Genomic DNA, 26,549 nt, shown 5'->3' with positions numbered 1-26,549 from the left:
AATCAGACTAGCTCCCTGGATCAACGCAATATCAAGGAAACTAGTGTATATACCCTGTAATATTATACTTTTCATGAAAGGCATCCAGTCCCTTCTTAAATTTTAGTAGGGAATCACTCATTACAACATCATATGGCAGAGAGTTCCATAGTCTCACTGCTCTTACAGTAAAGAATCCGCGTCTGTGATTATGCTTAAACCTTCTTTCCTCCCGACGTAGAGGATGCGCCCTTGTCCCCGTCACAGGTCTAAGAGTAAAAAGATCATTAGAAAGGTCTTTGTACTGTCCCCGCATATATTTATACATTGTAATAAGATCACCCCTATGCCTTCGATTTTCCAAACTAAATAACCCTAAGTGCAGAGACGAGCGACCAAGTTTATTAGGGAACTGGGGGGTCTGCAATACCAAGACAGGTTATTTACTCTCTGGTTTGTACCCAGCTGGCTCGTACCAGGGTTACGAGACTCACTGAGTCCAGTAGGGCCACAGCCGGGGTGCCCTCCACTTCAACCTTACACAAATGTTCCGTATAGAGGCCCTTCGGGGTGCCCATTGCACACATCAGTTCGGCATAGTGGGACTGGTGGTATCCAAAGTTTGTGTCCATGGGCTCAGCCAGGTAGGGGCAATCAGCTTTCACATGACCTGGTTCCTGGCACCGCCAGCAGATTATGGGGCTCCTTTCTCCCCCAGATAAGTCCTGAGTGGCCTTCCTGGTCTCTGCTTGCCGAGCCAGGGGTGGGGGCTTAGAGAACCTTCCTGTTACCTTCCGGGAAGTCGCTCCCTGTAGCTCTTTAGTAGCCCCATATCTTTCTATGAGGTCTATCATCTGGAGGACATTAGTAGGGGATGCCAGTCCAACCCAGGTTTGGAGGGAGTGGGACATAGCCCTACAAAATTTATCAGTCACTGTTTTGTCCAGCATGGCCGGAAGGAGACAATACCTCAGGCTGCAACCACTTTTGTAACAAGTGCACCAGGTCATAATACTGGGACCGAGCTGGCTTGGAGGGGGTAAACTCCCACTGGTGTACCCTCTGGGCCCGAACTAACACATTTACCCCAAGACGTGCCAGTATCTCACCCTTGACGATCGTGTAGTCTGCCCTTTGCTCAGTGGGTAGGTCCTGATATGCTTTCAACGGTCCTGGGGCCAGAAATGGAGCGATGATTTCTGCCCACTGGTCACGGGGAAGTTTCTCCCTCTCAGCCACTCCTTCGAACATCTCCAGGTACGTCTCAACATCGTGCAGCCCAACAAACAGATTCAGGCTAACTCCAGCCAAGTTCCTGTATCTTCCACACATACTCACCATGTGCCAAATACCAACCTCCATTACATAGCCCATAACTCCTCCCAAAGGTGAGGTAGACTCACATGGGCTGATCACGTGACCATGACATCACCGCAGGTCCTTGTCTTTAGGGAATATCCTGGCCAAACATTAACCTGCTGGGAGAAATGTATCTCCCATCCAGTAAAACACCCTTTCTGTACCACAATATATGTATACATATATATACTTGAATTCATATATTTACAATAAATATATCTACAGTGTATGTACATTTTCTTATATAAAACATACAGGAGTTGACTGGGCACTCTTGGTATTATTAACCCATCTTGATATGGTTCCCGTCAATTCTAGATTTCCCAACTTGCATATTAGGAAGAGTTCTACATAGTCATTGTTGTTGGGAGACTGGCATGAACCGTATATTGGTTTGGTGTCTTTTGGGTAAAATGTTTTATAAAACTCTAACACCATAAGCAGAAACAAGAATAATGAACCTTTGTTACAACGAAGCTGCGGAGCTGTGAATTAGCTTTTGATTTGACAGCCAACATCTACTTTGCTGTTATTCTTCTCATGGCCAGAAGCTAAGCCCCGGCTATGATTCCGCTGGGCTTATGACTTTGACAAAGGGCGATTATTTTTCCTTGTTTCAATAATATATAATCCACCCAGGGCTATGGGGGCCGTTAAACATACTGCCCAGGAATATTTTTTTGGAGGCAAGTAAAACTGATGGACCCCAGAGAGACATCATTAACTCACTTTTTGGTAACAATGGCTGGAGCTGTGAACATTTCCAGTTACTGGAGATTTACAGACTGGATGAGCTTTTTCCACATCCAGTGAACTTTTATAAAACTTCTAACACCTTGGAATAAAGTTGTTTTTGATACCTAATGGTTACAAAATTCATAGTTTCAAGGTAGAATGTAGACATTAGTCTGTAACTGCCCCATATTAGGGGAAATTCCTTCTTGACTTCACAAATGGCAATCAGATCTCTGGACCAACGTCTCATCACAGAATCTAGTACCCATGACCTGCAATATTATATTCTTCAAGAAAGGCATCCAGGTCCTACTGGAATTTTTTTCATGAATCAACCGATACAAGAGTTCCAAAGTCTCACTGCTCTTACAGTAAAAAGTCACCATCTGTGATGATCATTAAACCTTCTTTCCTCAAAAAGTAGAGGATGCCCCCTTGTCACCGTCACAGGCTTGGGTGTGAAGAAATCATTAGAAAGATCTCTGCACTGTCCCTTCATATAATTGTACTTTGTATTAAGATCTTCTCTAAACCTTTGTTTTTCCAAACTGAATAATCCCAAGTTTGATAACCAGTTTTCTGCAATTCTCCCACAACCTTAATAACCTTACTCGCTCTTCTCTCCACCTGCTGTACTTCGTTCTAGTTCAACTATGTCCTTGTTATATAATGGAGTCAAAATTATGTATTCTATGTATGTCCACACTAGTGACTTGTATAAATTCAAAATTATGTTTCTTGCCTTTGAAAACCTAGGCAAGAAAGTGAAAGAACTGGGAGCGCAGGTGGTCTTCTCTTCCATCCTCCCAGTGGATGGCCATGGAACAAGGAGGTGGAATAAGATTCTGCAGGTGAACAACTGGCTACGTCGATGGTGCCGTCAGCAACAATTTGGATTTCTGGATCACGGAGTGAATTACCTATACGATGGACTACTTGCTAGAGATGGGGTGCACCTTACGAAGACTGGAAAACATGTATTTGGAAGTTGCCTTGCTACACTTGTAAGGAGAGCTTTAAACTAGAACATCATGGGAAGAGAAGCAAAAGACAAGAAAAAGCCATACACCCGACAAATGCTATTGAGAACTCTGCTATTTGAAGTGAAAAGGAAGAACAAAGACGAAAGAATCTAATTAATAAAAATATTGGAGAAAGAGAAACCAATCACAAACTAAAATGTTTCTATACTAATGCACAAAGCATGGGCAACAAACAAGGAGAACTGGAACTACTAACACATGAAAAGAAATATGATGTCATTGGAATCACTGAAACTTGGTGGGACGATACACATGATTGGAATAAAAGACTAGAAGGATACAACTTATTTGCAAGAAATAGACTTGATAAACGAGGAGGGGGTGTCGCATTGTATGTTAGAAACGCGTATATCTGCACAGAGATTGAAGCTTCAGAGACTGGGAGTTCTGTGGAAACTGTTTGGGTAAGAATACAAGGACAGAACAATGGAGAGGACACCATTGTAGGCATTTACTACAGGCCGCCTGTGCAAGCTGAAGATATGGATGAACTCTTTATGCATCAAATGGCCAAGTTCTCCAAAAAATATGACATAGTTGTCATGGGAGATTTCAACTATCCAGACATTTGTTGGGAATCTCTCTCAGGCAAAACTAACAGGTCAAGGAAATTCTTATCCTCTCTTGCTGACAACTTTATCTTCCAAAAGGTAGGGGAGAAAACAAGGGGAACTGCTACCTTGGATCTAATCCTTATAAACAGGAAGGAAATGGTTGAGGAGGTAAAAGTGGCTGGGACCCTAGGAGGTAGCGACCATGCTATTTTAGAATTTTGGATAACTAGAGGAGGAAGACCTGTGAAGACTCAGACATCAAGGTTAGATTTCAGAAAGGCAGATTTTAAGGGATTGAGAAAGAGAATTGGAGGGATCCAATGGCTGGATATCCTTAAAGACAAAAATGTCCAGGAAGGATGGGAAATCTTGAAAAATGAAATTCTCAAAGCACAATTGTTAACAATTCCGAAAAGAGGGAAGAATAGGAAGCATTTAAGGAAGCCAGGATGGATGAACACAGAACTTAAGCACATGCTAAAAAGGAAGAAAAAAATGTTTATAAAATGGAAAGAGGGAGGCATATCTAAAGAAGAATATAATGCTGTTTGCAGAACCTGCAGGGCACAAATCAGATTACTAAAGCTGACAATGAATTGAGGCTTGCAAGAGATGTCAAAAGCAATAATAAAGGATTTGGGGGATATGTCAAAAGTAAAAGAAAAGTCAAAGATGCTATAGGATTTTTACAGGATGAAAATGATGAAATGGTAAGACAGGATGTTGAGAAGGCTGTACTTTTAAATTCCTATTTTGCATCTGTCTTCTCTCAGAAAGGAAATGTAACATCAACTGTTCTTCACTGTCCTATTAAGGGAATAGAAGAATCCAGGATATCTATAAACAGAAAGGTAGTGAGGAAACACTAAGCTAACCTAAATTAATTCAAGTCTCCAGATGAATTACACCCCAGAGTACTGAAGGAGATAGCAGAAGAAATTTTTGAACCCCTCTCCATAATCTTTGAAAATTCTTGGAGAACAGGAGAAGTGCCAGAAGACTGGAGAAGAGCAAATGTTGTTCCTATCTTCAAAAAGGGGAAGAAGGTGGACCCAGGCAACTATAGGCCGGTGAGTCTGACTTCTATACCAGGAAAGATCTTTGAACAAATTATTAAACAACATGTATGTCAGTACCTGGATAAGAATGAAGTGATTAAACAGAGTCAGCATGGGTTTGTAACTAATAAGTCATGTCAGACTAACTTAATTTCCTTCTATGACGGAATCACTGATTGGGTGGATCAAGGAAATGCAGTAGATATAGTATATCTTGACTTCAGCAAAGCATTTGACCAAGTATCTCATACAATCCCTATTGAAAAAATGAATAAGTATGGAATGGACAAGGCAACTGTTAGGTGGATTCATAACTGGCTTAGTGATCGGACCCAAAGAGTGGTCATAAATGGCTGCACATCCAGTTGGAAGAATGTCTCAAGTGGGGTACCACAGGGCTCTGTCCTGGGCCCTGTATTATTCAACATCGTTATCAACAATTTAGATGAAGGAATTGAGGATAAACTGATTAAATTTGCTGATGACATGAGCTCCTAAGCTTCTTTTAATGCATCCCATGATTCTATTTGCTTAACAGAAGCTGCCTGACACTGGTCACTAAAGTTGAGTTTGCCATCAACCCATATCACCAGGTTTTTATCAGTGATAGTTTTATCCAATGTTTTATCATAAATATACATCTTATTTCCTCTCCATGGCCTCCTTTAAATTTCAATTGCCATTTCTCAGCCCAAGCCACCAGCTTATATACACTCACTGGCCACTTTATTAGGTACACCTGTCCAACTGTGTGTTAAGACTTAATTTCTAATCAGCCAATCACATGGCGGCAACTCAGTGCATTTAGGCATGTAGACATGGTCAAGACAATCTCCTGCAGTTCAAACCGAGCATCAGTATGGGGAAGAAAGGTGATTTGAGTGCCTTTGAACGTGGCATGATTGTTGGTGCCAGAAGGGCTGGTCTGAGAATTTCAGAAACTGCTGATCTACTGGGATTTTCACGCACAACCATCTCTAGGGTTTACAGAGAATGGTCCGAAAAAGAAAAAAAATCCAGTGAGCGGCAGTTCTGTGGCCGGAAATGCCATGTTGATGCCAGAGGTCAGAGGAGAATGGGCAGACTGGTTCGAGCTGATAGAAAGGCAACAGTGACTCAAATTGCCACCCGTTACAACCAAGGTAGGCAGAAGAGCATCTCTGAACGCACAGTGCGTCGAACTTTGAGGCAGATGGGCTACAGCAGCAGAAGACCACACTGGGTACCACTCCTCTCAGCTAAGAACAGGAAACTGAGGCTACAATTTGCACAAGCTCATCGAAATTGGACAGTAGAAGATTGGAAAAACGTTGATGAGTCTCGATTTCTGCTGCGACATTCGGATGGTAGGGTCAGAATTTGGCGTAAACAACATGAAAGCATGGATCCATCCTGCCTTGTATCAACGGTTCAGGCTGGTGGTGGTGGTGTCATGGTGTGGGGAATTTTTTCTGGGCACTCTTTGGGCCCCTTGGTACCAATTGAGCATCGTTGCAACGCCACAGCCTACCTGAGTATTGTTGCTGACCATGTCCATCCCTTTATGACCACAATGTACCCAACATCTGATGGCTACTTTCAGCAGGATAATGCGCCATGTCATAAAGCTCGAATCATCTCAGATTGGTTTCTTGAACATGACAATGAGTTTACTGTACTCAAATGGCCTCCTCAGTCACCAGATCTCAATCCAATAGAGCATCTTTGGGATGTGGTGGAACGGGAGATTCGCATCAGGGATGTGCAGCCGACAAATCTGCGCCAACTGTGTGATGCCATCATGTCAATATGGTCCAAAATCTCTGAGGAATGCTTCCAGCACCTTGTTGAATCTCTGCCACGAAGAATTGAGGCAGTTCTGAAGGCAAAAGGGGGTCCAACCCCTTACTAGCATGGTGTACCTAATAAAGTGGCCAGTGAGTGTAATTCCCTCTGTAACATAACATTTTCCTTCTGTGTTGATTTCCCTGCCGAGTTTAGTATCAGCTGCAAATATTGAAATTCTACTCTGTATGCCTCCTACAAGGTCATTATTAAATATGTTAAAAAGGAGGGCCCAATACTGACCCTTGTGGTACCCCACTATTAACTGTGACCCAATCTGATTGTGTTCCACTATTAACCACCCTTTGTTTCCTATTACTGAGCCAGTTGTTATCCCAAATATAAATATTTTCCCCCAGCCCCCTTACTCTCATTTTATATACCAATCTTTCATGTGGCACCGTATCAAATGCGTTTGAGAAGTCCACATAATCCACATCCACTGCCTTACCCTGGTCAAGTCTGGAATTTACCTCCTCATAAGCGCTGATCAGATTAGTTTGACAGGATTGAACTCTGATTAACCTATGTTAATGCAAGGTCATGAGGCTATTCTTATAGAGATACTCCTGGAAAACCTTCAAACCTTCAAGGATTTTACTCACAGTCGATGTTACATTTACCGGCCTATAAATTCCAGACTCAGATTTTGTCCCCCTTCTGAACAATGGCCGGCATTTGCTATGTTCCGTCCTGTGGTACAGACTCTGTTATCATGGAATCCAAGAATATTACATACAACGGTCCATCACTGCAGTGGTCTCTGCCTTCCGGGCCCGAGGATTTGTCTACTTTAGTGATTTTGAGGCCATGGCCATACTTCCTGCAGGGTGAAGGAGGTGACATTTAATAGAGAATTTCTGGTATTCTTGATCATGTCGACTGTCATGGGATTTTCTGGGGTAAATAATGAAGAGAAACATGTGTTTAACAGATCGGCCCTTCCCTCATCCTCTTACAGAATTTCACCCAGATTATTTTTGAGCGACCAACACTATAATTTGTGAGTTTTTATCTTTTTATGTAGTTGAAGGATATAATTGGATTATTCTTACTTTTTTGGGGCAATGAGTCTATGTCTCAGACTTTGCTCCCTTAATTTTTTTTTTTTTTTCACAATTTATTTTCTTATGCTTATTTAATGCCTCGTCAGTAGTGTTGAGCGATACCATCCGATATCCAGAAATATCGGATCGGATTGGATCTGCCCGATACACAAAAAGTATCGGGTATCGCTGATTCCGATACCGGAAGCACCATTCAAGTCAATGGGACAGAAATATCGGATTTAAAAAAACCCCTTTCTTTCCTTGTACATCCAGTTCGGGAGGGGGGAAGAGTGTGGGCGGTGCGTGGGCGGACACTGTGCGTGTCTGTGTTTGCGGGCGGGCTCTGTGCGGGACTCTCGGGGGTCTGTACGGGCCTAACGGGGGTCTGTGCCGGCTGCCGGCGGTCTGTACGGGCCTGCCGGGGATCTGTGCCGGCTGCTGGGGGGTCTGTGCCGGCTGCCGGCGGTCTGTATGGGCCTGCCGGGGGTCTGTGTGTGTGTGCAGGCATCGTCCGATGGGACTACAAGTCCCATCAGGCGATGCCTGCTGCAATGACAGTGATTGACCCATTAGCCAATGATGGGATAGTATGCCGGTGTGTCTGACGGCGGGTGTGCACCCCCACCATCAGAGACACTTGATTCTACTATGAGGGACCTTGTGCCAGTGCCGTTGCCAAACAGTGTGCCCACCCACCTGTCCAGGGCAACGGCACTCGCACGGGTGCGTGTGCCAGGTGGTGACCACGGCCCTGTGGGGGGAGGCAGCTCAGTTAGGGAGGTAGAAAAATTGGCATACGTTGATGTTGGATATTCAGCATCTGCAAATGGAGTAATTGGAGAAGTCCGCGGAAGAGGAGGACAAAAGCAAGCCATTTTTCTGGCAACCTACGTGTCAGTAGGGGAGGGTGGAACAAAATCCTTTGAAACCCATGCATGGTTCATTTTAAAGAAGGTTAGATCATCAACATTTTGGGTTGACAGACGGGTCCTTTTTTCTGTCAGGATTGATCCAGCAGCACTGAAGACTCGTTCAGATAACACACTAGCAGCAGGGCATGCGAGCTCCTATAAGGCATATTGTGCCAATTCAGGCCAGGTGTCAAGTTTACTGGCTCAATAGTCAAAGGGGAATCACTGGTGAGGGAGAACATCGATATGGGAGGAGAAGTAGTTTGTTACCATAGTTGACAACTGCTGTCTCCTGTCACTTTCGATCGATGCAGTATTACCAGACGTGTGAGCGGTACTTGAAAAATCAGTCCACAACATGGTCATGAAACCCCTGTGTCCAACGCCACTTCGGCTGCGTGCACCACGAACACCTCTTTCATGTTGCCCCCTACGGCTTGTCGGAAAAACATCACCGCCGCTGTGTGCTGGGAATGCCTCAAACAAACGGTTTACCAGAGTTGCTTGTTTGCCAATATTAGATCTAGGTTCTCCTGTGGCATGATGTTTTGGAATTTGCCTTTATAGCGTGGATCCAGGATGCTGGCCAACCAGTAGTCATAATCGTTCATCATTTTGGCAATGCGGGGGTCCCTTTTTAGGATCTGCAAGGCATAATCAGACATGTGGGCCAATGTTTCAGGTGTCAATGATGCACTGCGAGTGCTGGGTGGAGGAGCACTTTCTGGTAAATCCACATCCCTCCAGTCACGCACAAACCCTGTACCTGACCTTGCCTCGCCAACATTTTTTCTTGCAGACCCGAGAAGCATCCTCCTCCCCAAAATAATCATCCCCATCATCCTCCTCCTCTTCCTCTACTTGCTCCACCTCGTCCACGAGACTTCCCTGACCAGACAATGGCTGACTGTCATCAAGGCTTCTCTCCTCCTCTTCCTCCTCGGCTGCAGACGCCTGCTCCTTAATGTGTGTCAAAGTTTGCATGAGCAGACACATAAGTGGGATGCTCATGCTTATGATGGCTTTGTCTGCGCTTACCAGTCTTGTGCATTCCTCAAAACACTGAAGGACTTTACAGAGGTCTTTCAGCTTTGACCACTGCACACCAGACAACTCCATGTCTGCCCTCAAAGTGCCTGCCGTGTATCCTCCCGCAAATGAATTACAGCCTGCCTATGTTCGCACAGCCTCAGAACCATGTGCAGGGTGGAGTTCCACCTTGTTGCAAAGTCGATAATTAGGCGGTGCTTGGGAAGGTGGAGCAATCGCTGCAGCTTCTGCATACGACTGGAGTGTACGGCCGACCGGCGGATGTGCGAGCACAGTCTTCGCACGGTATGGAGCAGGGGTGTTAACTCCGGATAATTATTGAGGAAGCACTGCACCACCAGGTTCAAGGTGTGAGCCAGGCAAGGTATGTGTCTGAGTTTTGAAAGGGCTATGGCTGCCACAAAATTCCGTCCATTATCACTAACTACCTTGCCTGCCTCAAGATGTAGACTGCCCAGCCATGACTCAGTTTGTCGCTGCAAGTAGTTGGCCAGTACCTCCGCGGTGTGTCTGTTGTATCCCAAACACATCATCTTCAACACATCCTGCTGACACTTACCATTAGCTGTTTGATAGTGGAACACCTCGTGTGCAACACTGGCAGCTGCGGATGGAGTGCTCGTGCGACTGCGCTCTGTGAACGAGCTTTCGCTTCAGGAGGAGGAGGAGGAGGGTCGAGCGCCTACAGCCAACTGTTTCCTGTATCATGGGCTAGGCAGCACTGTCCCACCGCCGCTGTCCCCTGTGGACCCTGCATCCACCACATTAACCCAGTGCACAGTGATGGACACGTAACGGCCCTGGCCATGCCTACTGGACCATGCATCTGTTGTGAGGTGCACCTTTCCACTCACTGATTGCTTGAGTGCATGGACAATGCAGTCTTTCACATGCACGTGGAGGGCTGGGATGGCTGTTCACGAAAAGAAGAGCTGACTGGGTAGGTCATAGCATGGCACTGCATAGGCCATGAGCTCGCAGAAAGCTTTGCTTTCAACCAACCGGTAGGGCATCATCTCTAACGAGATTAGTTTGGCAATGCGGGCATTCAAAGCCAGTGTACGCGGATGAGAGGATGAGTACTTTCTTGTCCTACTCAGAGTCTCTGGTAGGGTGAGCTGGAATTGAGAGCTGCATATGGTGGAACTAGCGGTAGACATGGCAGACAGAGAGAGGGTTGGTGATGGTGATGGTGTTGGGGGTGTTGCTGATGGCCTAGATTCAGTCTTTCGTAGCAATAACATTGTGATTCCATGACTGCTTTGCCCTTGCGACGACACCTCGACATTTGCTGCTGGTGGTGTGCTAACCGGTGGGCTTACAGTGGGGGAAGTGATGAAGCGCTGCTGACTACCTTCATTCGGAGCAGGTGCACATGTGGAACGTGAGGTTTGGTAGTCCGTCCACGCTTGCAAGTGCATGGTGGTTAAATGTCTAAGCATGCAACTGGTATTCAAATTTCTCAGATTTTTCCTTCGGCTAAAAGTCTTTGCGCACTGCTTACAGATAACTTTTGCCTGATTGTTAGGATTTTGTTCCAAAAAGTGCCACACTGCAGTCTTCGCACTATGGAAGACATTTTGAGACCTTGCACGCTGTGCTAATTTGACCGTCTGGCCAAGCTGTCCTGCAACTCTTTTGGTTTTTGTAACACGTTTTTGGACTGCTAAGGTCCTTCCAGATAACAGCTGTTGTGATGTCGATGCCTGCTGCGGATCCTCCTCCACCTCTTCTGAGCTATTGGCAGCGGCACCCTCTTCTCCCAATGGATGCCAATCTGGGTCAACAACTGGGTCATCCATCACCTCCTCTTCAATTTCATGTGCACCTTCCTCTGTGTCAACGTGTAAGTTGGTATAGTATGCGGGAAGGGGCACCTGAGTTTCATCAAGGTCTGATTCTGCCTCAGTACACCGTGAGGACAATGTAGTGCTCTGAGTGAATGTACCAGCAGAAAAATCTAGCAGTGGCTGTGCATCAGTGCACTCCATGTCAGATTCGTCTTGGACTGGGGAATTCACAATTTGACTTGCTAACCCAGGCATGGTATGTGAAAAGAGCTCCATGGAGTGATCGGTAGTGTTGCCTGCCACATCCTTCACTTTTGGTAGGGGTGAAGGACACAAGGAAAGGTGTTGTTCCTGACCGGGAGCCTCCAATGACGACTTAGTGCTTTTATTTTTTGAAACTTCAGAAGAGGAGGCGAGAGAGCTGGAGGCTGTGTCAGCAATGTAAGCCAAAACTAGTTCCTGAAGCTCCGACATTAAAAGTGGTTTACCTGCTCCAAGAAAAAAGAGAGCCTTCGAGGCTTGTGGAGCCAGTTGATGACGCAGGCTCAACACCTCCTGCCTTAGGTGCCATTGTGCTTTTGCCACTACCAACAGATGCAACACCACCACCACCACCATTGGGACCAGCTGGTAACCCCCGCCCTCTTCCATGGCATCTTCCACCATACTTGCTCTTTTTTGCGAAAATGTACCCAAAATACCACCACCTATATGGTACTGTAAAACAAGGTAGAAGGTGTATCTACTATTGGTGAGAATTTAAATCTAACTATAGATTTGAGGACGCTTAACTATTGTCTCAGGCCCACTATATATTACACCTCAATGTAACAGGCTGAAATTGGATGGTGTATGACAAGGTGTAGGGTGTCTATAGGATTGGTGAGAATTTGAATCTCATTATAGATTTGAGGATGCAGAACTATTGTCTCTGGCCCAGTAGAGATTACACCTCAATGTAACAGACTGAAATTGGATGGTGAATGACAAGGTGGAGGGTGTCTATAGGATTGGTGAGAATTTGGATCTCACTAAAGATTTGAGGAAGCAGAGCTATTGTCTCGGGCCCACTATAGATTACACCTCAATGTAACAGGCTGAAATTGGATGGTGAATGACAAGGTGGAGGGTGTATCTAGGATTGGTGAGATTTTGAATCTCACTAGATTTGAGGACGTAGAACTATTGTCTCAGGCCCAGTAGAGATTACACCTCAATGTAACAGGCTGAAATTGGATGGTGTATGACAAGGTGGAGGGTGTCTATAGGATAGGTGAGATTTTGGATCTCACTAGGGATTGGAGGATGTAGAACTATTGTCTCTGGCCCAGTAGAGATTACACCTCAATGTAACAGGCTGAAATTGGATGGTGTATGACAAGGTGGAGAGTGTCTATAGGATTGGTGAGATTTTGGATCTCACTAGGGATTTGAGGATGCTGACAATGATGCTCTCAGTCCAAGTATGGACGCAGGCAGCCTAATAAGCAGGACTGCTGCACAGTGCACACACAAAAGGGTGGAAAAATGAACCCTTGGTAACTGTGCAGAAAAGAGGAAGAAAAGTATTTTTGCTTTTAAAAAAGCAGTTTGCACAGCAGTGTGCAAACAGCAATGCAGCTATCAGGGAGCCTTATAAAGCAGCCTAATTACCAACAGAGCTGATGCACCAAAATATAGCCTCCCCTGTCACTGCACACAAAGTGTTGTGTTGTAAGTGGAAATCGCTAACAGCAGAAGCAGTTTTTTGGTTCTTCTTCCCTGCCTAACGCTTTCCCTACAGAATCAGCAGCAGCAGCAGCAGCTCTCCCTATGCTAAGATCGACATAAGTAAGATGGCGGTCGGCCTTCATGCCCTTTTATAGCCCCTGTGATGCCACACAAAGCCAGCCAATCACGTGCATGCCCTTCTCAAAGATGGTGGTGACCGATGCCTATGTCATCGCGTTGCCCACAGTGTGCGTCCTCCATCACTGGCTGAAAAAAGGCGCTGGAAGCATCTTTTGAAACGCGACTTTGGTGCTCTGGTCGCCGACCTCGTGGCCGACCTCACGCTATGGTCAGGTTTCGTTTCATGAAACCCGACTTCAGCGAAAGTCGGCGACTTTTGTATATGACCGACCCGTTTCGCTCAACTCTATCCCCTTCCCTTAAAGATCCCACAATTGGCATTGATGACATACATTTGGAAGAAGTTTTCCCTGAGAACACATTTAGAACAAGAAGATGAGCTTTGGCAGCTGCCATTCAGATAGTCTTGATAATTTCTTATTTTCATGGAGGTGGTGACCATTTATTATTTCCTGACCTTCAGATCAATTGCGAGCCATGGCAACTTGATGGATGAACGCTCTGTAGGAAGATCGATTTTGTGCAAGCCTAAATAAGTCCACCAGGGTCTTCTCTGCCATTATATTGATTGTATCAAGCCATCAGGTTGTTATCGGTCTTCCTCTTTTCTTGTTCTTTCTATTCTTCTGATCTTGATGTCCTTCTCCAGTGATTGCTTTCTTTGTATGATGTGTCCAAAGTAGGCAAGTCGTAGCTTGTTGATCCTTGCTTCGAATTACATGTCTGGCTTGAGTTGTTCCAAAATTGATGTTTGTTCTTCTTTCCATCAATGGTATTGATAACATCCTTCTCCATCACCACATTTCGAAGGTGTTGATTCTTCTTCTGTCTTGGTTCTGATGACCATCATGCATACTTGAAATACAGGGACCAATTTTTGAAGGAATCTAAAGCTGAGGCTTCTAGTGCTATTGGGAACACAGCCGTGCCATATTTTATTACACTAATGTTTATGGACATACATTGTGCTATTTTGAAATGACCAATGAAATTTTCATTGTTGGCCAAGTCTCATTTTGTAAAAACACCGCTGCAGGGTACCTGAAGGCTACCCACATCTGATTATTCTTTAAATTGCTAGTAAGATGAGAAAGTTAAATACATAAAAAATCATTCAAAGAAAAAAAATATTTAAACAAGCAAACATAAAAATGTTTTTGGTAATAATTTTCTGATAAAACATTATATTGTAACGGATTCAAAAAGATTGTAATGAATAAGAAAATGCTCACACAAGAATTGAATTTACTTAAATTGATTTACTTAATAAATGATAAGATTAAATAATAAACAGTTTAAACTAGAGTTGAGCAAAACGGGTCGGTCATATTCAAAAGTCGCCGACTTTCGCTGAAGTCAGGTTTCATGAAACGAAACCCGACCATAGCGTGAGGTCGGCCAAGAGGTCAGCGACCAGAGCGCCAAAGTCGCTTTTCAAAAGATGCTTCCAGCGCCCTTTTTCAGCCAATGATGGAGGACGCACACTGTGGGCAACGCGATGACATAGGCATCGGTCACCACCATCTTTGATAAGGGCATGCAAGTGATTGGCTGGCTTCGTGTGGCGTCACAGGGGCTATAAAAGGGCGTGAATGCCGACTGCCATCTTACTTATGCCGATCTTAGCATATGGAGACTGGGCCAGAGACAATAGTTCTGTGTCCTCAAATCTATAGTGAGATTCAAAATCTCTCCAATCCTATAGACACCCTCCACCTTGTCATTCACCATCCAATTTCAGCCTGTTACATTGAGGTGTAATCTCTACTGGGCCAGAGACAATAGTTCAGCGTCCTCAAATCTCTAGTGAGATTCAAATTCTCACCAATAGTAGATACACCTTCTACCTTGTGTTACAGTACCATATAGCTGGTGGTATTTTGGGTACATTTTCACAAAAATGAGCAAGTATGGTGGAAGACACCATGGAAGTGGGCGGGGGTTGCCAGCTGTTCCTGATGGTGGTGATGGTGGTGTTGCATCTGTTGGTAGTGGCAAAAGCACAATAGAGCCTAAGGCAGGAGGTGCTGAGCCTGCATCATCGTCTGGCTCCACAAGGCCTCGAAGGCTCCCTTTTCTGGGAGTAGGTAAACCACTTTTAAAGCCAGAGCTTCAGGAACTAGTTTTGGCTTACATTGCTGACACAGCCTCCAGCTCTCTCGCCTCCTCTTCTGAAGTTTCAAAAAATATAAGCACTGAGTCGTCATTGGAGGCTCCTGGTCAGGAACAACACCTTTCCTTGTGTCCTTCACCCCTACCAAAAGTGAAGGATGACGCAGGCCACACTACAGATTACTCCATGGAGCTCTTTTCACATACCATGCCTGGGTTAGCAAGTCAAAGTGTGAATTCCCCAGTCCAAGACGAATCTGACATGGAGTGCACTGATGCACAGTCACTGCTAGATTTTTCTGCTGGTACATTCACTCAGAGCACTACATTGTCCTCGCGGTGTACTGAGGCAGAATGAGACCCTGATGAAACTCAGGTGCCCCTTCCCGCATAGTATACCACCTTACACGGTGACACAGAGGAAGGTGCACATGAAATTGAAGAGGAGGTGATAGATGACCCAGTTGTTGACCCAGATTGGCATCCATTGGGGAAGAGGGTGCCGCTGCCAATACCTCAGAAGAGGAGGAGGAGGATCCGCAGCAGGCAACGACATCGCAACAGCTGTTATCTGGCAGGCCCGGAGCAGTCCAAAAACGTGTTACAAAAACCAAAAGAGTTGCAGGACAGCTTGGCCAGACGGTCAAATTAGCGCAGCGTGCAAGGTCTCAAAATTTCTTCCATAGTACGAAGACTGCAGTGTGGCACTTTTTTGAACAAAATCCTAATGATCAGGCAAAAGTTATCTGTAAGCAGTGCGCAAAGACCTTTAGCCGAGGGAAAAATCTGTGAAATTTGAATACCAGTTGCATGCTTAGACATTTAACCGCCATGCACTTGCAAGTGTGGACGGACTACCAAACCTCACGTACCACATGTGCACCTGCTCCGAGTGAAGAGAATGAAGGTAGTCAGCAACGCTACATCGCTTCCCCCACTGTAAGCCCACCGGTTAGCACACCACCAGCAGCAAATGTCGAGGTGTCGTCTCAAGGGCAAAACACCACCAACACCATCACCATCACCAACCCTCTCTCAGTCCACCATGTCCACTGCTAGTTCCACCATATGCAGCTCTCAAGTCCAGCTTACCCTACCAGAGACTCTGAGTAGGACAAGAAAGTACTAATCTTCTCATCCGCGTACACTGGGTTTGAACGCCCACATTGCCAAACTAATCTCGTTAGAGATGATGCCCTAATGGTTGGTTGAAAGCAAAGCTTTCCGTGAACTCATGGCCTACGCGGTACCACGCTATGACCTACCCAGTCGGCACTTCTTTTCGCGAAAAGCCATCCCAGCCCTCCACGTGCATGTGAAAGACCGCATTGTCCATGCACTCAAGCAATCAGTGAGTGGAAAGGTGCACCTCGCAACAGATGATGGTCCAGTAGGCATGGCCAGGGCCGTTACGTCTCCATCACTGCGCACTTGGGTTAATATGGTGGATGCAGGCTCCACAGGGGACAGCAGCAGTGGGACAGTGCTGCCTAGCCCACGGTATAGGAAACAGTTGGCTGTAGGCGTTCGACCCTCCTCCTCCAGAAGCGATATCTCGTCCACAGAGTGCAGTCACACGAGCACTCCATCCGCAGCTGCCAGTGTTGCACACGAGGTGTCCCACTATCGAACAGCTAGTGGTAAGCGTCAGCAGGCTGTGTTGAAGATGATGTGTTTGGGCGACAACAGACACACTGCGGAGGTATTGGCCGACTACTTGCAGCGACAAACTGAGTCATGGCTGGGCAGTCTACATCTTGAGGCAGGCAAGGTAGTTAGTGATAACGGACGGAATTTTGTGGCAGCCATAGCCCTTTCAAAACTCAGTCACATACCTTGCCTGGCTCACATCTTGAACCTGGTGGTGCAGTGCTTCCTCAATAATTATCTGGAGTTAACACCCCTGCTCCATAAGGTGCGAAGACTGTGCTCGCACATCCGCCGGTCACCCATACACTCCAGTCGTATACAGAAGCTGCAGCGATTGCTCCACCTTCCCAAGCACCGCCTAATTATCGACTTTGCAACAAGGTGGAACTCCACCCTGCACATGGTTCAGAGGCTGTGCGAACAGAGGCAGGCTGTAATTCATTTGTGGGAGGATACACGGGCAAGCAGTTTGCAGGCAGACATGAAGTTGTCTGGTGCGCAGTGGTCGAAGCTGAAAGACCTCTGTAAAGTCCTTCAGTGTTTTGAGGAATGCACACGGCTGGTAAGCGCAGACGACGCCATCATAAGCCTGAGCATCCCACTTATGCGTCTGCTCATGCAAACTTTGACGCACATTAAGGAGCAGGCGTCTGCAGCCGAGGAGGAAGAGGAGGAGAGAAGCCTTGATGACAGTCAGCCATTGTCTGGTCAGGGAAGCCTCGTGTACAGGTGGAGGAAGAAGAGGAAGAGGAGGAGGAGGATGATGGGGATGATTATTTTGGGGAGGAGGATGCTTCTCAGGGGGCAAGAAAAAATGTTGGCGAGGCAAGGTCAGGTACAGGGTTTGTGCGTGACTGGAGGGATGTGGATTTGCCAGAAAGTGTTCCTCCACCCAGCACTCGCAATGCATCATTGACACCTGGAACATTGGCCCACATGTCAGATTATGCCTTGCAGATCCTAAAAAGGGACCCCCGCATTGCCAAAATGATGAACAATGACGACTACTGGTTGGCCAGCATCCTGGATCCACGTTATTAAGGCAAATTCCAAAACATCATGCCACAGGAGAACCTTGACCTAATATTGGCTAACAAACAAGCCACTCTGGTAAACCATTTGTTTGAGGTATTCCCAGCACACAGCGGCGGTGATGTTTTTCCAACAAGCCGTAGGGTGCAACATGGAAGAGGTGTTCGTGGTGCACACAGCCGAAGTGGCGTTGGACACAGGGGTTTTATGACCATGTTGTGGACTGATTTTTCAAGTACCGCTCACACGACTGGTAATACTGCATCGATCGAAAGTGACAGGAGACAGCAGTTGTCAACTATGGTAGCAAACTACTTCTCCTCCCATATCGATGTTCTCCCTCACCGGTCATTCCCCTTTGACTTTTGGGCCAGTAAACTTGACACCTGGCCTGAATTGGCACAATATGCCTTACAGGAGCTCGCCTGACCTGCTGCAAGTGTGTTATCTGAAAGAGTCTTCAGTGCTGCTGGATCAATCCTGACAGAAAAAAGGACCCGTCTGTCGACCCAAAATTTTGATGATCTAACCTTCATTAAAATGAACCATGCATGGGTTTCAAAGGATTTTGTCCCACCCTCCCCTGCTGACACGTAGGTTGCCAGAAAAATGGCTTGCTTTTGTCCTCCTTTTCCGCGGACTTCTCCAATTACTCCATTTGCAGCTGCTGAATGTCCAACATCAACATATGCCAATTTTTTCACCTCCCTAACTGGGCTGCCTCCCCCCCCAGCCCCACAGGGCCGGGGTCACCACTTGACGCACGCACCCATGCGAATGCCGTTGCCCTGGACAGGTGGGTGGGCACACTGTTTGGCAACGGCACTGGCACAAGGTCCCTCATAGTAGAATCAAGTGTCTCTGACGGTGGAAGTGCACACCCGCCGTCAGACACATCGACGTACTATGAGGGGCCCTGTGCCAGTGCCGTCGCCAATGAGTGGGCCCCCCTGCTTGCTCAGGATCACAGCACTTGCAAAGTTGAAAAACTTACCTCTCCCTGCTCCACCACCGTGACGTCATCCGCGTTTCCTGACAGTGACATTCTGGTCAGAGAGCCCGATGACATCACATCTGTATGCCCTCTGACTAAACAGTCCAAGTGCAGTGAGATGGAAGATGGGGACGACGAGGAGTCCAGACTAGTACAGGGATTCCCTAGTGAGGAGACTTATTTAATTGTTTTCAATGTTGGGACAGCTATTTTTGGGGAGCACTATACTCTGGAGAATGATATATGAGGCCCACCATACTCTGGAGCATTCCAAAGGTGGACATCAGACACTGGAGCAGCATTTACAGGGCCCATTATGCACTGGAGCATTAGAAATGGGGCCCATTATATATGGAGCATTATTTGGGCCCATAAGACAGTGGAGCTTCATCCATGGGGACCAACATATACTGTAGCATTATGTGGAGCTCATCATATACTGTTTCAAACATTATATGGGACCAATGATTCTGTATGGAGAAATATATGGGCCTCATTACTCTGTATAGCGCACTATGCGGTGGCCATAATACTGTATGGAGTAATATACTGTCCGTTTTTGGAGCTATTGGAGAATTTAAAATGGATATCAGTCATGTGATGTAAGAAGTGAAGTATTTTTCATTGTACTATACCGCTATTTCTCTACCATACCAGAGGATCATGAACTGTGACATGTGTTAATGGAGCCCATTGACACTCTTTGGCCCTGGTCCCACGAAAATCTGGAGCCAACCCTACCCCCCCACAACTTTAGCCAAATAACCCCCAGTTTTCAATGCCTAGCTATTATTATAAAGTAAATTAAGGTTGACAAGCTTCAGTAATACGAATTGATGTTTTTGGCATTAAAATGGGCACTGTAGGTGTGTTTCTTGTCCTCCACTCCCTGCCGACTTTGCTTTCCCATTGACTTGCAGTGGGCTTCGTGTTTCAGTCGGCCTTCAACTTTTCATGATAATCGGCCGATTTCATTCGACCCGACTTTTGAGAAAATCGGGTTTCATGAAACCCGACTCGACCCGAAAAAAGGCAAAGTCTCTCATCTCTAGTTTAAACAATAAATATATAAATGATTCAGAAACAAGCATTATTCATACATTACATTATTCAGGTATAAAAAGTCCATCCATATGTGTGTCCATCCCTCTCTCATCTCAGTAACATCTCTGTCTGTCACATCTCCCTTCTGCTCTCTGTGTGTGTCCCCTCCCTGTATCTCTGTGTGCTCTTTTATGTGTGAATGCCAAGAGAAACAGGAGTATACAGGTAAAGTGATTTAAAAAATTAATCTTTATTTAGTACAATAAAAACATGATCTGAGAAACAAATAGGGTAATAAATATTGCAACACCGCAGGGTGAAAGCAGAAGACCTCAGGGTAACCAAAATGCCAAACTGCACGTAGGTGCATAGAGTACAAACCAAAGGAAATAACAATATAAATAGCCAGTGCGTATTGGAAAGTAGTACAGAGTCATGCACCATGGTAAAAAAATAACCCCTGACGTTTGTGCATATAAAGAGTTAAAGCGGTCCAATAAGTTTCAGACCATATAGGGGGGTGATAGCTTACCAGAGGCAGAGGCACTGTGGACCCTGGGCCAGGTGTGGGAGGGCCCTCCTTTCTAACATTTTGAGATGTCACTGAGGTATTTGTATATACTATGTGCTCTTTTATAACCAACAAATCAGACAAGTACACATGATATTTACCAATAACTCTCATGGGTCATGTGCATATGGATTAAATACGCCTATCATCAAATTACAGATGAAGCTCAACAAAAGATGATACATAGGCAATAATGATGTATAACAAAATAATTTATTTTATTAGAAAACGATTAAAAACATATACCAAGATATGGGGAAAGAAGGGGGTGGGCTAGAGGCTCACCGCCATGATCATAAATCGACATGCGTGTCCAGGCAACAGACAGTACAATATAAAGGGGATAATATGTCTGCTATGAATATCTAATCAATAACATGTCATAATGACATAGACAATTAAGGAAAAAATTCTTTCACAGACAAGACCCTCATCTACACCTAATGATAATAATAGCACCTGTGTACCCTGGATAATCATATAACAGAAAAAAGTTTTTTTCTTCTAATGGTAAAATTACCTCCAAGGGATAGCACAGAGGTACCGCTGTCAGCTGGGGGCTGCACGTCTGCCCCGACGCGCGTTTCGGTCTCCTTCCTCAGGCCCTGAGGAAGGAGACCGAAACACGCGTCGGGGCAGACGTGCAGCCCCCAGCTGACAGCGGTACCTCTGTGCTATCCCTTGGAGGTAATTTTACCATTAGAAGAAAAAAACTTTTTTCTGTTATATGATTATCCAGGGTACACAGGTGCTATTATTATCATTAGGTGTAGATGAGGGTCTTGTCTGTGAAAGAATTTTTTCCTTAATTGTCTATGTCATTATGACATGTTATTGATTAGATATTCATAGCAGACATATTATCCCCTTTATATTGTACTGTCTGTTGCCTGGACACGCATGTCGATTTATGATCATGGCGTTGAGCCTCTAGCCCACCCCCTTCTTTCCCCATATCTTGGTATATGTTTTTAATCGTTTTCTAATAAAATAAATTATTTTGTTATACATCATTATTGCCTATGTATCATCTTTTGTTGAGCTTCATATGTGCTCTTTTATGTGTATAAACTTCTTTGATGTCCCAAGGTATGTGTACTGGACACCAAAACTGCCTCCAATTAGGATAAACATCGCCTGGGAAAGGTCTAATTAGTATCTTTGAATGTCAAAGATCCTTTGTTTAGAAGATAAGTGTTAAGATAATAAAAAACAGTTATTTGTCCTCTTTGGACAGCTTGAACAAGTTTCAATGATCTGACCTTCAGGGAGGTTAGAAGGATATATATAATATATATGTATACTGTATATATTAAACCACATCAATAGTTAGTAAAATCATTAAACCATTAAAAATAACTCGTACTATACAAACATACACTCTACCAAGTGAATGGATCAGACTTGCAATTCCCTGCACAGCTGGAAGTGTGGATGAGGTGGCCTCTCGGTTTTGGATTAGCTATGTGCTTCGCATTTACGTCATGCAATTTCTAACCATTCTAGAGCTCCTTACAACCCCTCAGAAATATGAATGATGAAGGTCCTGGTGGTTGGCTCCTAACCCAGCATCTGTTATTGATAAATACTAGTCTTCTTTTGCCATGAGAACTTTTGAAAGTACTTCTTGCACCTTCATTCAAGCTGGAAGACAAATCCCCTCTTACTTATAAAAATCACCATGGGAAATTTGCAAAATATTATTCATATTACAAGAAAATCATCAGGGATCTCTTCAAAATTTCACAAAAGGTATAAACAAGACACAGAGGCGTCTTCCCTTATTACTTAATGTTCTGTAATTTATTTTTGACTGAAGAAACCTATTCATGTAATTACATTTTCCAAAGAATTAAGGGGCAGCCCAAAGTCACCAGAGGAACAAAACCCAACTAGAAGCCAACTGATGAAGTGATGATCGTCTGTTTATTGACAAGTGATCTAGCAAGCGCAAGGAAAGTTGGTAAGGGGACACCATTGGTATTAGCCAATATACAGAAGCCATGATATCCAGCCAGGAAAAAAAAAGCATGCAAAAATAAACGTGGATATAATGTAGCCGTAAAAATGCTGAACAAATATGATTTCATTTTACCCTGTGAATCCTTGAGAGACGAATGGGTTTACAATAGAAATGAGTAAGTCTTTTGAAATTCGAAATCCCCAGCTTTGCCAAATTTTCCCCCCAAATATGTGAGTAAAAAAAAACTTGCCTCAAATTTTAATACTGCGGTAGCAGAAAGCTTCAATGAGCAGGAAACTTTTCCTAGTAAAATGCAAATTTGGGATCCTTTTCGCAAAAAAGAAAAATATACCCCATATTGCCTTTACAGAGAGGATATAAACACATGTTATCCAATTGCCATCCTTTAGTACAACTGAAACGGTTGCCCGGATGGCAGGGAATGAGTTCCAGCAGGTGGAAATAATCATGTCCCTACTGTGAGTGTGTACTCAGACCTGCACATTTTCCTTGTCCCAACAACCCCAAAACGGTTCTCTGTGGATAACTTTTTAGGACTGATCTATGAGTGGCAAAAATCATGAACCTAGCTGTCACAAAGCGACTGGCCCTGTGTGACACGACCCAACAAATGGTTGGTCACTGAACGGTAAACAAACAAGGGAACACCAGGGACACAATTACAACGGTGGGCCCTGCGATAGGGAATGGACACCTCCTGCACTCTCCTGAGGCTGTGTCCCGGACTATCCTGACGTCCCTATACAGCTTCTTTCAAACCGTCGCCGAGCAGGATACCTCAGCCATCATTTGCCCTGCATCTATCCCTCAATATGGAATTGGCAAGTGCGGACACTGGTCCCACTGCTGCACTAATATAAAACCAAGGGAAGATATACAAACGAGGTAAGACAAACAACACTTAGCTTTGTCTGCTGCAATGCACCACACAGCAGAGTTAGGCACCAGATCAAGGTACAGTTGTGGCCAAAAGTATTGACACCCCTGCAATTTTGTCAGATAATACTCAGTTTCTTCCTGAAAATGATTGCAAACACAAATTCTTTGGTATTATTATCTTCATTTAATGTGTCTTAAATGAAAAAACACAAAAGAGAATAAAGCAAAAAGCAAAACATTAATCATTTCACACAAAACTCCAAAAATGGGACAGACAAAAGTATTGGCACCCTCAGCCTAATACTTGGTTGCACAACCTTTAGCCAAAATAACTGCGACCAGCCACTTCCGGTAACCATCAATGAGTTTCTTACAATGCTCTGCTGGAATTTTAGACCATTCTTCTTTGGCAAACTGCTCCAGGTCCCTGATATTAGAAGGGTGCCTTCTCCAAACTGCCATTTTTAGATCTCTCCACAGGTGTTCTATGGGATTCAGGTCTGGACTTATTGCTGGCCACCTTAGAAGTCTCCAGTGCTTTCTCTCAAACCATTTTCTAGTGCTTTTTGAAGTGTGTTTTGGGTCACTGTCCTGCTGGAAGACCCATGACCTCTGAGGGAGACCCAGCTTTCTCACACTGGGCCCTACATTATGCTGCAAAATTTGTTGGTAGCCTTCAGACTTCATAATGCCATGCACACGGTCAAGCAGTCCAGTGCCAGAGGCAGCAAAGCAACCCGAAAACATCAGGGAACCTCCGCCATGTTTAACTGTAGGGACCATGTTTTTTTCTTTGAATGCCTCTTTTTTCTCCTGTAAGCTCTATGTTGATGCCTTTGCCCAAAAAGCTCTACTTTTGTCTCATCTGACCAGAGAACATTCTTCCAAAACATTTTAGGCTTTTTCAGGTAAGTTTTAGCAAACTCCAGCCTGGCTTTTTTATGTCTCGGGGTAAGAAGTTGGGTCTTCCTGGGTCTCCTACCATACAGTTCCTTTTCATTCAGAAGCCAACGGATAGTACGGGTTGACACTGTTGTACCCTCGGACTGCAGGGCAGCTTGAACTTGTTTGGATGTTAGTCGAGGTTCTTTATACAACATCCGCATAATCTTGCGTTGAAATCTCTTGTCAATTTTTCTTTTCCGTCCACATCTAGGGAGGTTAGCCACAGTGCCATGGGCTTTACACTTCTTGATGACACTGCGCACGGTAGACACAGGAACATTCAGATCTTTGGAGATGGACTTGTAGCCTTGAGATTGCTCATGCTTCCTCACAATTTGGTTTCTCAAGTCCTCAGACAGTTCTTTGGTCTTCTTTCTTTTCTCCATGCTCAATGTGGTACACACAAGGACACAGGACAGAGGTTGAGTCAACTTTAATCCATGTCAACTGGCTGCAAGTGTGATTTAGTTACTGCCAACACCTGTTAGGTGCCACAGGTAAGTTACAGGTGCTGTTAATTACACAAATTAGAGAAGCATCACATGATTTTTCGAACAGTGCCAATACTTTTGTCCACCCTCTTTTATGTTTGGTGTGGAATTATATCCAATTTGGCTTTAGGACAATTCTTTTTGTGTTTTTTATTTAAGACAAATTAAATGAACATAATAATACCAAAGAATTTGTGTTTGCAATCATTTTCAGGAAGAAACTGAGTATTATCTGACAGAATTGCAGGGGTGTCAATACTTTTGGCCACAAGTGTAATAGCTGAAGTTCCACTGCACACAGCCAGCTCCTAACACCAGCTTGGTCTGTCTCCCAAGAGGAAGTGTATCACCAACAGTTAGCTGGAGCATCAGGTGAACTTTTAAAGAAAGGTGGGAGTGGTCATCACCTGCATCAGAAAACTGACCAGCCATGTAATTACACCAGCGGCCACCGGGGGGGGGGGGGGAAACTGATATTAACCCCCGATGGTCTGAAAGGAAAAAAGGTTTAATATGCAAAGCAAAATCGGCAACAGATCCAAAATGGATCGTGACATTAGCACAGGCGACTGCACCGTTGGGAAAACATCTGAGTCTGGGTGACTACCAAGGAGGTCATACAAACTCTCAAGTACCTTTTTATTCCTCTGATAAAATACTTAAGAATACAGTATTATCCCTCAAGGACCAGGTGTTATCAGCTTTGGCATTCAATGACTGCAAGTCTGCTGCTAACTTTATAGATTCGAGACTGGTACTAAAGTTAGGACTAGGGACAATTAGTTTAGAAAGGCCCATTGAAATCTTCGCCATTGACGAGACACATTGTTAGCCCAGAATCTGGTCAAGAGGGTAACGATGGATTTCACACTCCAAATGGGAGCATTCCACTCTGAATCCATCTCCTATTTTGATTTAGATAATTTACCTGCTGGGTTGGTTAATGGGATTTCCATGGTTGCGTATTCACAATCCTGTTATTGATTGATGTCAGAAGGATATTGTTAAATGGATTCCCAATTGTTACAAGAAATGTCTAAAGTCTGTGCAAATATGCTCCGCTAGTCTGAAGGGTTTGCCAACGTACCAAAAGGACTTTGAAGATGTGTTTTCAGAGAAAAATGCAGAGATACTGCCTCCACATCGTCCTTATGATTGTGCTATTGCTCTTGTTCCTAGGTCAAATTACCTACAGCTCGCCCTTACAATTTATCTGAGCCTGGACAGGCAGCCATGAAAGAATATGTTATTAAAAGATTATGGAAGGGTCATATCCGTTCTTCCTCCTCCCCTGTACCTGTCAAATATTTTTTGCAAAAAATAAAAATGGCGGCCTCCGTCTTTGCCTCCATTTCCCAGAAATAAACAAAATCACAGTTAAAAATACCCAATTCCACTCATCCTCAACCTATATAATCAGCTTCTGGAGGCTAAGTGGTTTTCTAAACTTGATCTTAAAGGGGCTTACAATTTGATACGCATCCGGAAGGGTAATGAGTGGAAGACAACGTTCTTAATGTCTGAAGGTCTATTTGAAAATGTTGTCAAGCCATTTGCATTATCCAATGCATGTGCTGTGTTTCAAAATTGTATGAATATTTTCTCCAATTGCACTGGAAGATTTGCTATAAATGACACTGATAA

This window comes from Dendrobates tinctorius, unplaced genomic scaffold (genome assembly GCF_039654945.1).
Source record: "Dendrobates tinctorius isolate UK_male_01 unplaced genomic scaffold, ASM3965494v1 ptg000216l, whole genome shotgun sequence".
NCBI lineage: Eukaryota > Metazoa > Chordata > Amphibia > Anura > Dendrobatidae > Dendrobates > Dendrobates tinctorius.
This window is presented reverse-complemented; position numbering follows the sequence as displayed.